Genomic DNA, 15,989 nt, shown 5'->3' on the forward strand with positions numbered 1-15,989 from the left:
TAGCTTGGTGGTTCGAGCCCACCCGGGAGCGGTGTTTTTGGATCTCAAATTTAACGTAAATAGCCAAAGTTTTTCTACAATACCTGACGACCATTTAATTTTTGGGTTTCCGTGGCGCAATGGTTAGTGCGTTCAGCTGTTAACCGAAAGGTTGGTGGTTCGAGCCCAAACGAGAGAGGATTTGTGGGGTCTCAGATGTAGCGTGAAAAGTCGTAACTTTTCAACAATACCTGACAACCATTTAATTTTTGGGCGTCCGTGGCGCAATGGCTAGCGCGTTCGGCTGTTAACCGAAATGTTGGTGGTTCGAGCCCATCCGGGAGCGGTGTTGTGACGTCTCAGATGTTACGTAAAATGTCAGAGTTTTTCCACGATACCTGACGAAAATTTAATTTTTGGGCTTCAGTGGCGCAATGGTCAGCGCGTTCAGCTGTTAACCGAAAGGTTGGTGGTTCGAGCCCTCCCGGGAGCGGTGTTGTGACGTCTCAGATGTAACGTAAAATGTCAGAGTTTTTCCACAATACCTGACGAGCATTTAATTTTTGGGCTTCCGTGGCGCAATGGTTAGCGCGTTCAGCTGTTAATCGAAAGGTTGGTGAATCGAGCCCACCCGGGAGAGGTGTTGTGAGGTCTCAGATGTAGCGTGAAAAGTCAAACTTTTTCCATAATACGTGATAACCATTTATTTTCTGATCTTTCGTGGCTCAATGGTTAGCGCGTTCGGCTGTTAACCAATAGGTTGGTGGTTCTAGCCCATCCGGGAGCGGTGTTGTGATGTCTGAGATGTAACGTAAAATGTCAGAGTTTTTCCACAATACCTGACGAACACTTAATTTTTGGGCTTCCGTGGCGCAATGGTTAGCGCGTTCAGCTGTTAATCGAAAGGTTGGTGGTTCGAGCCCATCCGGGAGCGGTGTTGTGAGGTCTCAGATGTGACGTAAAAAGTCAAGTTTTTTGCACAATACCATTCGCCACGGACGCCCAAAAATTAAATGGTCGTCAGGTATTGCGGCAAAACTTTGGCTATTTACGTTACAATTGAGATCCAAAAACACCGCTCCCGGGTGGGCTCGAACCACCAAGCTATTGGTTAACAGCCGAACGCGCTAACCATTGAGCCACGAAAGATCAGAAAATAAATGGTTATCACGTATTATGGAAAAAGTTTGACTTTTCACGCTACATCTGAGACCCCACAACACCTCTTCCGTGTGGGCTCGAACCACCAACCTTTCGATTAAGAGCTGGACGCGCTAATTACTGCGCCACGGAAGCCCAAAAATTAAATGTTCGTCAGGTATTGTGGAAAAACTCTGACATTTTACGTAACATCTGAGACGTCACAACACCGCTCCCGGATGGGCTCGAACCACCAACCTTTCGGTTAACAGCCGAACGCGCTAACCATTGCGCCACGGACGCCCAAAAATTAAATGGTTGTCAGGTATTGCTGAAAAGTTACGACTTTTCACGCTACATCTGAGACCCCACAAATCCTCTCTCGTTTGGGCTCGAACCACCAACCTTTCGGTTAACAGCTGAACGCACTAACCATTGCGCCACGGAAGCCCAAAAATTAAATGGTCGTCAGGTATTGTAGAAAAACTTTGGCTATTTACGTTACATTTGAGATCCAAAAACACCGCTCCGGGTGGGCTCGAACCACCAAGCTATTGGTTAACAGCCGAACGCGCTAACCATTGAGCCACGAAAGATCAGAAAATAAATGGTTATCACGTATTATGGAAAAAGTTTGACTTTTCACGCTACATCTGAGACCTCACAACACCTCTCCCGGGTGGGCTCGAACCACCAACCTTTCGATTAACAGTTGAACGCGCTAACCATTGCGCCACGGAAGCCCAAAAATTAAATGCTCGTCAGGTATTGTGGAAAAACTCTGACATTTTACGTTACATCTGAGACGTCACAACACCGCTCCCGGGAGGGCTCGAACCACCAACCTTTCGGTTAACAGCTGAACGCGCTGACCATTGCGCCAATGAAGCCCAAAAATTAAATTTTCGTCAGGTATTGAGATAAAACTTTGACTTTTTACTTCACATCCGAGACCTCACAACACCGCTCCCGGATGGGCTCGAACCACCAACCTTTCGGTTAACAGCTGAACGCACTAACCATTGCGCCACGGAAGCCCAAAAATTAAATGGTCGTCAGGTATTGTAGAAAAACTTTGGCTATTTACGTTACATTTGAGATCCAAAAACACCGCTCCGGGTGGGCTCGAACCACCAAGCTATTGGTTAACAGCCGAACGCGCTAGCCATTGAGCCACGAAAGATCAGAAAATAAATGGTTATCACGTATTATGGAAAAAGTTTGACTTTTCACGCTACATCTGAGACCTCACAACACCTCTCCCGGGTGGGCTCGAACCACCAACCTTTCGATTAACAGCTGAACGCGCTAACCATTGCGCCACGGAAGCCCAAAAATTAAATGCTCGTCAGGTATTGTGGAAAAACTCTGACATTTTACGTTACATCTGAGACGTCACAACACCGCTCCCGGGAGGGCTCGAACCACCAACCTTTCGGTTAACTGCTGAACGCGCTGACCATTGCGCCACTGAAGCTCAGAAATTAAATAGTTGTCACGTATTGTAGAAAAGTTTTGACTTTTTACGCTACATCTGAGACCCCACATCACCTCTTCCGGGTGGGCTCAAACCACCAACCTTTCGATTAACAGCTGAACGCGCTAACCATTGCGCCACGGAAGCCCAAAAATTAAGTGTTCGTCAGGTATTGTGGAAAAACTCTGACATTTTACGTTACATCTGACACATCACAACACCGCTCCTGGATGGGCTAGAACCACCAACCTATTGGTTAACAGCCGAACGCGCTAACCATTGAGCCACGAAAGATCAGAAAATAAATGGTTATCACGTATTATGGAAAAAGTTTGACTTTTCTCGCTACATCTGAGACCTCACAACACCTCTCCCGGGTGGGCTCGAACCACCAACCTTTCGATTAACAGCTGAACGCGCTAACCATTGCGCCACGGAAGCCCAAAAATTAAATGTTCGTCAGGTATTGTGGAAAAACTCTGACATTTTACGTTACATCTGAGACATCACAACACCGCTCCCGGATGGGCTAGAACCTCCAACCTATTGGTTAACAGCCGAACGCGCTAACCATTGAGCCACGGAAGCTCAGAAATAAAATGGTTGTCAGGTATTGTTGAAAAGTTACGACTTTTCACGCTACATCTGAGACCCCACAAAACCTCTCTCGTTTGGGCTCGAACCACCAACCTTTCGGTTAACTGCTGAACGCGCTGACCATTGCGCCACTGAAGCCCAAAAATTAAATGTTCGTCAGGTATTGTGGAAAAACTCCGACATTTTACGTTACATCTGAGACGTCACAACACTTCTCCCGGATGGGCTCGAACCACCAACCTATTGGTTAATAGCCGAACGCGCTAACCATTGCGCCACTGAAGCCCAAAAATTAAATTTTCGTCAGGTATTGAGGTAAAACTTTGACTTTTTACTTCACATCTGAGGCCTCACAACACCGCTCCCGGATGGGCTCGAACCACCAACCTTTCGGTTAACTGCCGAACGCGCTAACCATTGCGCCACGGACGCCCAAAAAAAAATGGTCGTCAGGTATTGCGGAAAAACTTTGGCTATTTACGTTACATTTGAGATCCAAAAACACCGCTCCCGGGTGGGCTCGAACCACCAAGCTATTGGTTAACAGCCGAACGCGCTAACCATTGAGCCACGAAAGATCAGAAAATTAATGGTTATCACGTATTATGGAAAAAGTTTGACTTTTCACGCTACATCTGAGACCTCACAACACCTCTCCCGGGTGGGCTCGAACCACCAACCTTTCGATTAACAGCTAAACGCGCTAACCATTGCGCCACGGAAGCCCAAAAATTAAATGCTCGTCAGGTATTGTGGAAAAACTCTGACATTTTACGTTACATCTGAGACGTCACAACACCGCTCCCGGGAGGGCTCGAACCACCAACCTTTCGGTTAACTGCTGAACGCGCTGACCATTGCGCCACTGAAGCTCAGAAATTAAATAGTTGTCACGTATTGTGGAAAAGTTTTGACTTTTTACGCTACATCTGAGACCCCACATCACCTCTTCCGGGTGGGCTCAAACCACCAACCTTTCGATTAACAGCTGAACGCGCTAACCATTGCGCCACGGAAGCCCAAAAATTAAATGTTCGTCAGGTATTGTGGAAAAACTCTGACATTTTACGTTACATCTGAGACATCACAACACCGCTCCCGAATGGTCTAGAACCTCCAACCTATTGGTTAACAGCCGAACGCGCTAACCATTGAGCCACGGAAGCTCAGAAATTAAATGGTTGTCAGGTATTGTTGAAAAGTTAAGACTTTTCACGCTACATCTGAGACCCCACAAAACCTCTCTCGTTTGGGCTCGAACCACCAACCTTTCGGTTAACAGCTGAACGCGCTGACCATTGCGCCACTGAAGCCCAAAAATTAAATGTTCGTCAGGTATTGTGGAAAAACTCCGACATTTTACGTTACATCTGAGACGTCACAACACTTCTCCCGGATGGGCTCGAACCACCAACCTATTGGTTAATAGCCGAACGCGCTAACCATTGCGCCACTGAAGCCCAAAAATTAAATTTTCGTCAGGTATTGAGGTAAAACTTTGACTTTTTACTTCACATCTGAGGCCTCAAAACACCGCTCCCGGATGGGCTCGAACCACCAACCTTTCGGTTAACTGCCGAACGCGCTAACCATTGCGCCACGGACGCCCAAAAAAAAATGGTCGTCAGGTATTGCGGAAAAACTTTGGCTATTTACGTTACATTTGAGATCCAAAAACACCGCTCCCGGGTGGGCTCGAACCACCAAGCTATTGGTTAACAGCCGAACGCGCTAACCATTGAGCCACGAAAGATCAGAAAATTAATGGTTATCACGTATTATGGAAAAAGTTTGACTTTTCACGCTACATCTGAGACCTCACAACACCTCTCCCGGGTGGGCTCGAACCACCAACCTTTCGATTAACAGCTGAACGCGCTAACCATTGCGCCACGGAAGCCCAAAAATTAAATGCTCGTCAGGTATTGTGGAAAAACTCTGACATTTTACGTTACATCTGAGACGTCACAACACCGCTCCCGGGAGGGCTCGAACCACCAACCTTTCGGTTAACTGCTGAACGCGCTGACCATTGCGCCACTGAAGCTCAGAAATTAAATAGTTGTCACGTATTGTGGAAAAGTTTTGACTTTTTACGCTACATCTGAGACCCCACATCACCTCTTCCGGGTGGGCTCAAACCACCAACCTTTCGATTAACAGCTGAACGCGCTAACCATTGCGCCACGGAAGCCCAAAAATTAAGTGTTCGTCAGGTATTGTGGAAAAACTGACATTTTACGTTACATCTGAGACATCACAACACCGCTCCTGGATGGGCTAGAACCACCAACCTATTGGTTAACAGCCGAACGCGCTAACCATTGAGCCACGAAAGATCAGAAAATAAATGGTTATCACGTATTATGGAAAAAGTTTGACTTTTCTCGCTACATCTGAGACCTCACAACACCTCTCCCGGGTGGGCTCGAACCACCAACCTTTCGATTAACAGCTGAACGCGCTAACCATTGCGCCACGGAAGCCCAAAAATTAAATGTTCGTCAGGTATTGTGGAAAAACTCTGACATTTTACGTTACATCTGAGACATCACAACACCGCTCCCGAATGGGCTAGAACCTCCAACCTATTGGTTAACAGCCGAACGCGCTAACCATTGAGCCACGGAAGCTCAGAAATTAAATGGTTGTCAGGTATTGTTGAAAAGTTAAGACTTTTCACGCTACATCTGAGACCCCACAAAACCTCTCTCGTTTGGGCTCGAACCACCAACCTTTCGGTTAACAGCTGAACGCGCTGACCATTGCGCCACTGAAGCCCAAAAATTAAATGTTCGTCAGGTATTGTGGAAAAACTCCGACATTTTACGTTACATCTGAGACGTCACAACACTTCTCCCGGATGGGCTCGAACCACCAACCTATTGGTTAATAGCCGAACGCGCTAACCATTGCGCCACTGAAGCCCAAAAATTAAATTTTCGTCAGGTATTGAGGTAAAACTTTGACTTTTTACTTCACATCTGAGGCCTCACAACACCGCTCCCGGATGGGCTCGAACCACCAACCTTTCGGTTAACTGCCGAACGCGCTAACCATTGCGCCACGGACGCCCAAAAAAAATGGTCGTCAGGTATTGCGGAAAAACTTTGGCTATTTACGTTACATTTGAGATCCAAAAACACCGCTCCCGGGTGGGCTCGAACCACCAAGCTATTGGTTAACAGCCGAACGCGCTAACCATTGAGCCACGAAAGATCAGAAAATTAATGGTTATCACGTATTATGGAAAAAGTTTGACTTTTCACGCTACATCTGAGACCTCACAACACCTCTCCCGGGTGGGCTCGAACCACCAACCTTTCGATTAACAGCTGAACGCGCTAACCATTGCGCCACGGAAGCCCAAAAATTAAATGCTCGTCTGGTATTGTGGAAAAACTCTGACATTTTACGTTACATCTGAGACGTCACAACACCGCTCCCGGGAGGGCTCGAACCACCAACCTTTCGGTTAACTGCTGAACGCGCTGACCATTGCGCCACTGAAGCTCAGAAATTAAATAGTTGTCACGTATTGTGGAAAAGTTTTGACTTTTTACGCTACATCTGAGACCCCACATCACCTCTTCCGGGTGGGCTCAAACCACCAACCTTTCGATTAACAGCTGAACGCGCTAACCATTGCGCCACGGAAGCCCAAAAATTAAGTGTTCGTCAGGTATTGTGGAAAAACTCTGACATTTTACGTTACATCTGAGACATCACAACACCGCTCCTGGATGGGCTAGAACCACCAACCTATTGGTTAACAGCCGAACGCGCTAACCATTGAGCCACGAAAGATCAGAAAATAAATGGTTATCACGTATTATGGAAAAAGTTTGACTTTTCTCGCTACATCTGAGACCTCACAACACCTCTCCCGGGTGGGCTCGAACCACCAACCTTTCGATTAACAGCTGAACGCGCTAACCATTGCGCCACGGAAGCCCAAAAATTAAATGTTCGTCAGGTATTGTGGAAAAACTCTGACATTTTACGTTACATCTGAGACATCACAACACCGCTCCCGGATGGGCTAGAACCTCCAACCTATTGGTAAACAGCCGAACGCGCTAACCATTGAGCCACGGAAGCTCAGAAATTAAATGGTTGTCAGGTATTGTTGAAAAGTTACGACTTTTCACGCTACATCTGAGACCCCACAAAACCTCTCTCGTTTGGGCTCGAACCACCAACCTTTCGGTTAACAGCTGAACGCGCTGACCATTGCGCCACTGAAGCCCAAAAATTAAATGTTCGTCAGGTATTGTGGAAAAACTCCGACATTTTACGTTACATCTGAGACGTCACAACACTTCTCCCGGATTGGCTCGAACCACCAACCTATTGGTTAATAGCCGAACGCGCTAACCATTGCGCCACTGAAGCCCAAAAATTAAATTTTCGTCAGGTATTGAGGTAAAACTTTGACTTTTTACTTCACATCTGAGGCCTCACAACACCGCTCCCGGATGGGCTCGAACCACCAACCTTTCGGTTAACTGCCGAACGCGCTAACCATTGCGCCACGGACGCCCAAAAAAAATGGTCGTCAGGTATTGCGGAAAAACTTTGGCTATTTACGTTACATTTGAGATCCAAAAACACCGCTCCCGGGTGGGCTCGAACCACCAAGCTATTGGTTAACAGCCGAACGCGCTAACCATTGAGCCACGAAAGATCAGAAAATAAATGGTTATCACGTATTATGGAAAAAGTTTGACTTTTCACGCTACATCTGAGACCTCACAACACCTCTCCCGGGTGGGCTCGAACCACCAACCTTTCGATTAACAGCTGAACGCGCTAACCATTGCGCCACGGAAGCCCAAAAATTAAATGTTCGTCAGGTATTGTGGAAAAACTCTGACATTTTACGTTACATCTGAGACGTCACAACACTTCTCCCGGATGGGCTCGAACCACCAACCTATTGGTTAATAGCCGAACGCGCTAACCATTGCGCCACTGAAGCCCAAAAATTAAATTTTCGTCAGGTATTGAGGTAAAACTTTGACTTTTTACGTTACATCTGAGACGTCACAACACCGCTCCCGGGAGGGCTCGAACCACCAACCTTTCGGTTAACTGCTGAACGCGCTGACCATTGCGCCACTGAAGCTCAGAAATTAAATGGTTGTCACGTATTGTGGAAAAGTTTTGACTTTTTACGCTACATCTGAGACCCCACATCACTTCTTCCGGGTGGGCTCAAACCACCAACCTTTCGATTAACAGCTGAACGCGCTAACCATTGAGCCACGGAAGCTCAGAAATTAAATGGTTGTCAGGTATTGTTGAAAAGTTACGACTTTTCACGCTACATCTGAGACCCCACAAAACCTCTCTCGTTTGGGCTCGAACCACCAACCTTTCGGTTAACAGCTGAACGCGCTGACCATTGCGCCACTGAAGCCCAAAAATTAAATGTTCGTCAGGTATTGTGGAAAAACTCCGACATTTTACGTTACATCTGAGACGTCACAACACTTCTCCCGGATTGGCTCGAACCACCAACCTATTGGTTAATAGCCGAACGCGCTAACCATTGCGCCACTGAAGCCCAAAAATTAAATTTTCGTCAGGTATTGAGGTAAAACTTTGACTTTTTACTTCATATCTGAGGCCTCACAACACCGCTCCCGGATGGGCTCGAACCACCAACCTTTCGGTTAACTGCCGAACGCGCTAACCATTGCGCCACGGACGCCCAAAAAAAATGGTCGTCAGGTATTGCGGAAAAACTTTGGCTATTTACGTTACATTTGAGATCCAAAAACACCGCTCCCGGGTGGGCTCGAACCACCAAGCTATTGGTTAACAGCCGAACGCGCTAACCATTGAGCCACGAAAGATCAGAAAATAAATGGTTATCACGTATTATGGAAAAAGTTTGACTTTTCACGCTACATCTGAGACCTCACAACACCTCTCCCGGGTGGGCTCGAACCACCAACCTTTCGATTAACAGCTGAACGCGCTAACCATTGCGCCACGGAAGCCCAAAAATTAAATGTTCGTCAGGTATTGTGGAAAAACTCTGACATTTTACGTTACATCTGAGACGTCACAACACTTCTCCCGGATGGGCTCGAACCACCAACCTATTGGTTAATAGCCGAACGCGCTAACCATTGCGCCACTGAAGCCCAAAAATTAAATTTTCGTCAGGTATTGAGGTAAAACTTTGACTTTTTACGTTACATCTGAGACGTCACAACACCGCTCCCGGGAGGGCTCGAACCACCAACCTTTCGGTTAACTGCTGAACGCGCTGACCATTGCGCCACTGAAGCTCAGAAATTAAATGGTTGTCACGTATTGTGGAAAAGTTTTGACTTTTTACGCTACATCTGAGACCCCACATCACTTCTTCCGGGTGGGCTCAAACCACCAACCTTTCGATTAACAGCTGAACGCGCTAACCATTGCGCCACGGAAGCCCAAAAATTAAGTGTTCGTCAGGTATTGTGGAAAAACTCTGACATTTTACGTTACATCTGAGACATCACAACACCGCTCCCGGATGGGCTAGAACCACCAACCTATTGGTTAACAGCCGAACGCGCTAACCATTGAGCCACGAAAGATCAGAAAATAAATGGTTATCACGTATTATGGAAAAAGTTTGACTTTTCACGCTACATCTGAGACCTCACAACACCTCTCCCGGGTGGGCTCGAACCACCAACCTTTCGATTAACAGCTGAACGCGCTAACCATTGCGCCACGGAAGCCCAAAAATTAAATGCTCGTCAGGTATTGTGGAAAAGCTCTGACATTTTACGTTACATCTGAGACGTCACAACACCGCTCCCGGGAGGGCTCGAACCACCAACCTTTCGGTTAACTGCTGAACGCGCTGACCATTGCGCCACTGAAGCTCAGAAATTAAATGGTTGTCACGTATTGTGGAAAAGTTTTGACTTTTTACGCTACATCTGAGACCCCACATCACTTCTTCCGGGTGGGCTCAAACCACCAACCTTTCGATTAACAGCTGAACGCGCTAACCATTGCGCCACGGAAGCCCAAAAATTAAGTGTTCGTCAGGTATTGTGGAAAAACTCTGACATTTTACGTTACATCTGAGACATCACAACACCGCTCCCGGATGGGCTAGAACCACCAACCTATTGGTTAACAGCCGAACGCGCTAACCATTGAGCCACGAAAGATCAGAAAATAAATGGTTATCACGTATTATGGAAAAAGTTTGACTTTTCACGCTACATCTGAGACCTCACAACACCTCTCCCGGGTGGGCTCGAACCACCAACCTTTCGATTAACAGCTGAGCGCGCTAACCATTGCGCCACGGAAGCCCAAAAATTAAATGCTCGTCAGGTATTGTGGAAAAACTCTGACATTTTACGTTACATCTGAGACATCACAACACCGCTCCCGGATGGGCTAGAACCACCAACCTATTGGTTAACAGCCGAACGCGCTAACCATTGAGCCACGAAAGATCAGAAAATAAATGGTTATCACGTATTATGGAAAAAGTTTGACTTTTCACGCTACATCTGAGACCTCACAACACCGCTCCCGGGAGGGCTCGAACCACCAACCTTTCGGTTAACAGCTGAACGCGCTGACCATTGCGCCACTGAAGCTCAGAAATTAAATGGTTGTCACGTATTGTGGAAAAGTTTTGACTTTTTACGCTACATCTGAGACCCCACATCACCTCTTCCGGGTGGGCTCGAACCACCAACCTTTCGGTTAACAGCCGAACGCGCTAACCATTCGCCACGGACGCCCAAAAATTAAATAGTCGTCAGGTATTGTGGAAAAACTTTGGCTATTTACGTTACATTTGAGATCCAAAAACGCCGCTCCCGGGTGGGCTCGAACCACCAACCTATTGGTTAACAGCCGAACGCGCTAACCATTGAGCCACGGAAGCTCAGAAATTAAATGGTTGTCAGGTATTGTTGAAAAGTTACGACTTTTCACGCTACATCTGAGACCCCACAAAACCTCTCTCGTTTGGGCTCGAACCACCAACCTATTGGTTAATAGCCGAACGCGCTAACCATTGCGCCACTGAAGCCCAAAAATTAAATTTTCGTCAGGTATTGAGGTAAAACTTTGACTTTTTACTTCACATCTGAGGCCTCACAACACCGCTCCCGGATGGGCTCGAACCACCAACCTTTCGGTTAACTGCCGAACGCGCTAACCATTGCGCCACGGACGCCCAAAAAAAATGGTCGTCAGGTATTGCGGAAAAACTTTGGCTATTTACGTTACATTTGAGATCCAAAAACACCGCTCCCGGGTGGGCTCGAACCACCAAGCTATTGGTTAACAGCCGAACGCGCTAACCATTGAGCCACGAAAGATCAGAAAATTAATGGTTATCACGTATTATGGAAAAAGTTTGACTTTTCACGCTACATCTGAGACCTCACAACACCTCTCCCGGGTGGGCTCGAACCACCAACCTTTCGATTAACAGCTGAGCGCGCTAACCATTGCGCCACGGAAGCCCAAAAATTAAATGCTCGTCAGGTATTGTGGAAAAACTCTGACATTTTACGTTACATCTGAGACGTCACAACACCGCTCCCGGGAGGGCTCGAACCACCAACCTTTCGGTTAACTGCTGAACGCGCTGACCATTGCGCCACTGAAGCTCAGAAATTAAATAGTTGTCACGTATTGTGGAAAAGTTTTGACTTTTTACGCTACATCTGAGACCCCACATCACCTCTTCCGGGTGGGCTCAAACCACCAACCTTTCGATTAACAGCTGAACGCGCTAACCATTGCGCCACGGAAGCCCAAAAATTAAGTGTTCGTCAGGTATTGTGGAAAAACTCTGACATTTTACGTTACATCTGAGACATCACAACACCGCTCCCGGATGGGCTAGAACCACCAACCTATTGGTTAACAGCCGAACGCGCTAACCATTGAGCCACGAAAGATCAGAAAATAAATGGTTATCACGTATTATGGAAAAAGTTTGACTTTTCTCGCTACATCTGAGACCTCACAACACCTCTCCCGGGTGGGCTCGAACCACCAACCTTTCGATTAACAGCTGAACGCGCTAACCATTGCGCCACGGAAGCCCAAAAATTAAATGTTCGTCAGGTATTGTGGAAAAACTCTGACATTTTACGTTACATCTGAGACATCACAACACCGCTCCCGGGTGGGCTAGAACCTCCAACCTATTGGTTAACAGCCGAACGCGCTAACCATTGAGCCACGGAAGCTCAGAAATTAAATGGTTGTCAGGTATTGTTGAAAAGTTACGACTTTTCACGCTACATCTGAGACCCCACAAAACCTCTCTCGTTTGGGCTCGAACCACCAACCTTTCGGTTAACAGCTGAACGCGCTGACCATTGCGCCACTGAAGCCCAAAAATTAAATGTTCGTCAGGTATTGTGGAAAAACTCCGACATTTTACGTTACATCTGAGACGTCACAACACTTCTCCCGGATGGGCTCGAACCACCAACCTATTGGTTAATAGCCGAACGCGCTAACCATTGCGCCACTGAAGCCCAAAAATTAAATTTTCGTCAGTTATTGAGGTAAAACTTTGACTTTTTACTTCACATCTGAGGCCTCACAACACCGCTCCCGGATGGGCTCGAACCACCAACCTTTCCGTTAACTGCCGAACGCGCTAACCATTGCGCCACGGACGCCCAAAAAAAAATGGTCGTCAGGTATTGCGGAAAAACTTTGGCTATTTACGTTACATTTGAGATCCAAAAACACCGCTCCCGGGTGGGCTCGAACCACCAAGCTATTGGTTAACAGCCGAACGCGCTAACCATTGAGCCACGAAAGATCAGAAAATACATGGTTATCACGTATTATGGAAAAAGTTTGACTTTTCACGCTACATCTGAGACCTCACAACACCTCTCCCAGGTGGGCTCGAACCACCAACCTTTCGATTAACAGCTGAACGCGCTAACCATTGCGCCACGGAAGCCCAAAAATTAAATGCTCGTCAGGTATTGTGGAAAAGTTTTGACTTTTTACGCTACATCTGAGACCCCACATCACCTCTTCCGGGTGGGCTCAAACCACCAACCTTTCGATTAACAGCTGAACGCGCTAACCATTGCGCCACGGAAGCCCAAAAATTAAGTGTTCGTCAGGTATTGTGGAAAAACTCTGACATTTTACGTTACATCTGAGACATCACAACACCGCTCCCGGATGGGCTAGAACCACCAACCTATTGGTTAACAGCCGAACGCGCTAACCATTGAGCCACGAAAGATCAGAAAATAAATGGTTATCACGTATTATGGAAAAAGTTTGACTTTTCACGCTACATCTGAGACCTCACAACACCTCTCCCGGGTGGGCTCGAACCACCAACCTTTCGATTAACAGCTGAACGCGCTAACCATTGCGCCACGGAAGCCCAAAAATTAAATGCTCGTCAGGTATTGTGGAAAAACTCTGACATTTTACGTTACATCTGAGACGTCACAACACCGCTCCCGGGAGGGCTCGAACCACCAACCTTTCGGTTAACAGCTGAACGCGCTGACCATTCGCCACGGACGCCCAAAAATTAAATAGTCGTCAGGTATTGTGGAAAAACTTTGGCTATTTACGTTACATTTGAGATCCAAAAACGCCGCTCCCGGGTGGGCTCGAACCACCAACCTATTGGTTAACAACCGAACGCGCTAACCATTGAGCCACGGAAGCTCAGAAATTAAATGGTTGTCAGGTATTGTTGAAAAGTTACGACTTTTCACGCTACATCTGAGACCCCACAAAACCTCTCTCGTTTGGGCTCGAACCACCAACCTTTCGGTTAACAGCTGAACGCGCTGACCATTGCGCCACTGAAGCCCAAAAATTAAATGTTCGTCAGGTATTGTGGAAAAACTCTGACATTTTACGTTACATCTGAGACGTCACAACGCTTCTCCCGGATGGGCTCGAACCACCAACCTATGGGTTAATAGCCGAACGCGCTAACCATTGAGCCACAGAAGCTCAGAAATTAAATGGTTGTTAGGTTTTGTGGATAAGTTATGACTTTTTACGTTACATCTGAGACCCTACAACACCTCTCCCAGGTGGGCTCGAACCACCACCCTTTCGGTTAACAGCCGAACGCGCTAACCATTGCGCCAAGGAAGCCCAAAAATTAAATGGTAGCCAGGTATTTTGGAAAAACTTTGGTTTTCTACGTTACATTTGAGATCCCACAACACCGCTCCCGGGTGGGCTCGAACCACCAACCTTTCGATTAACAGCTGGACGCGCTAATTATTACGCCACGGAAGCCCAAAAATTAAATGTTCGTCAGGCATTGTGTAAAAACTCTGACATTTTACGTAACATCTGAGACGTCACAACACCGCTCCCGGATGGGCTCGAACCACCAACCTTTCGGTTAACAGCCGAACGCGCTAACCATTGCGCCACGGACGCCCAAAAAAAAATGGTCGTCAGGTAATGTGGAAAATCTTTGGCTTTTTACGTTACATTAGAGATCCCACAACACCGCTCCCGGGTGGGCTCGAACCACCAACCTTTCGGTTAACAGCCGAACGCGCTAACCATTGCGCAACGGAAGCCCAAATATTAAATGGTCGTCAGGTATTGAGGTAAAACTTTACTTTTTACTTCACATCTGAGACCTCACAACACCGCTCCCGGCTGGGCTCGAACCACCAACCTTTCGGTTAACAGCCGAACGCGCTAACCATTGCGCCACGGACGCCCAAAAATTAAATGGTCGTCAGGTATTATGGAAAAAGTTTGACTTTTCACGCTACATCTGAGACCTCACAACACCGCTCCCGGATGGGCTCGAACCACCAACCTTTCGATTAACAGCCGAACGCGCTAACATTGAGCCACGGAAGCCCAAAAATTAAATGTTCGTCAGGACAATAAATAAAAATGTACCTCGATTTTTAATAACATTTTCAAAATCGACGTTTCACGGCCAAAGAAGCATATTTTGAGTATTTCTTCACTATTTTCAAATATAACCACTGAAACCATTATTTTTTTACTTTTTGCTTTAATTCAAGCAATGTAACGATATTCATTCAAAAAACTGTTAAAATTCAATTTTCAATAAGAAATCGTATTCACGGATTTTGTGTCTTGAAGAAGAAAAACCTGCGATTTTTTCGGTACTTTTTTGAATGCTTTTTTTTCTGGAGAAATTTTTGACCGAATTCAGCTTAATTCCCTATAAAACACTCATTAAAAGTGATTTCATCTCGATTGAACAATAAATAAAAATGTACCTCGATTTTTAATAACATTTTAAATCCGTGACAACGATTTCTTATTGAAAAATTTAATTTTAACAGTTTTTTGATTGAATATCGTTACATTTGCTTGAATTAAAGCAAAAAGTATAAAAATAATGGTTTCAGTGAATATATTTGTAAATAGTGAAGAAATACTCAAAATATGCTTCGTTGGCGGTGAAACGTCGATTTTTAAAATGTTATTAAAAATCGAGGTACATTTTTAATTATTGTTCAATCGAGATGAAATCACTTTTAATGAGTGTTTTATAGGGAATTAAGCAGAATTCGGTCAAAAATTTCTCCAGGAAAAAATTCATTCAAAAAAGTACCGAAAAAATCGCAGGTTTTTCTTCTTCAAGACACAAAATCCGTGAATACGATTTCTTATTGAAAATTGAATTTTAACAGTTTTTGAATGAATATCGTTACATTGCTTGAATTAAAGCAAAAAGTATAAAATTAATGGTTTCAATGAATATATTTGAAAATAGTGAAGAAATACTCAAAGTATGCTT

The sequence above is a fragment of the Phalangium opilio genome, unplaced genomic scaffold (assembly GCF_054372755.1).
Source record: "Phalangium opilio isolate 3A_F unplaced genomic scaffold, DU_Popi_V2 ptg000390l_1, whole genome shotgun sequence".
NCBI classification, from domain to species: Eukaryota; Metazoa; Arthropoda; class Arachnida; order Opiliones; family Phalangiidae; genus Phalangium; species Phalangium opilio.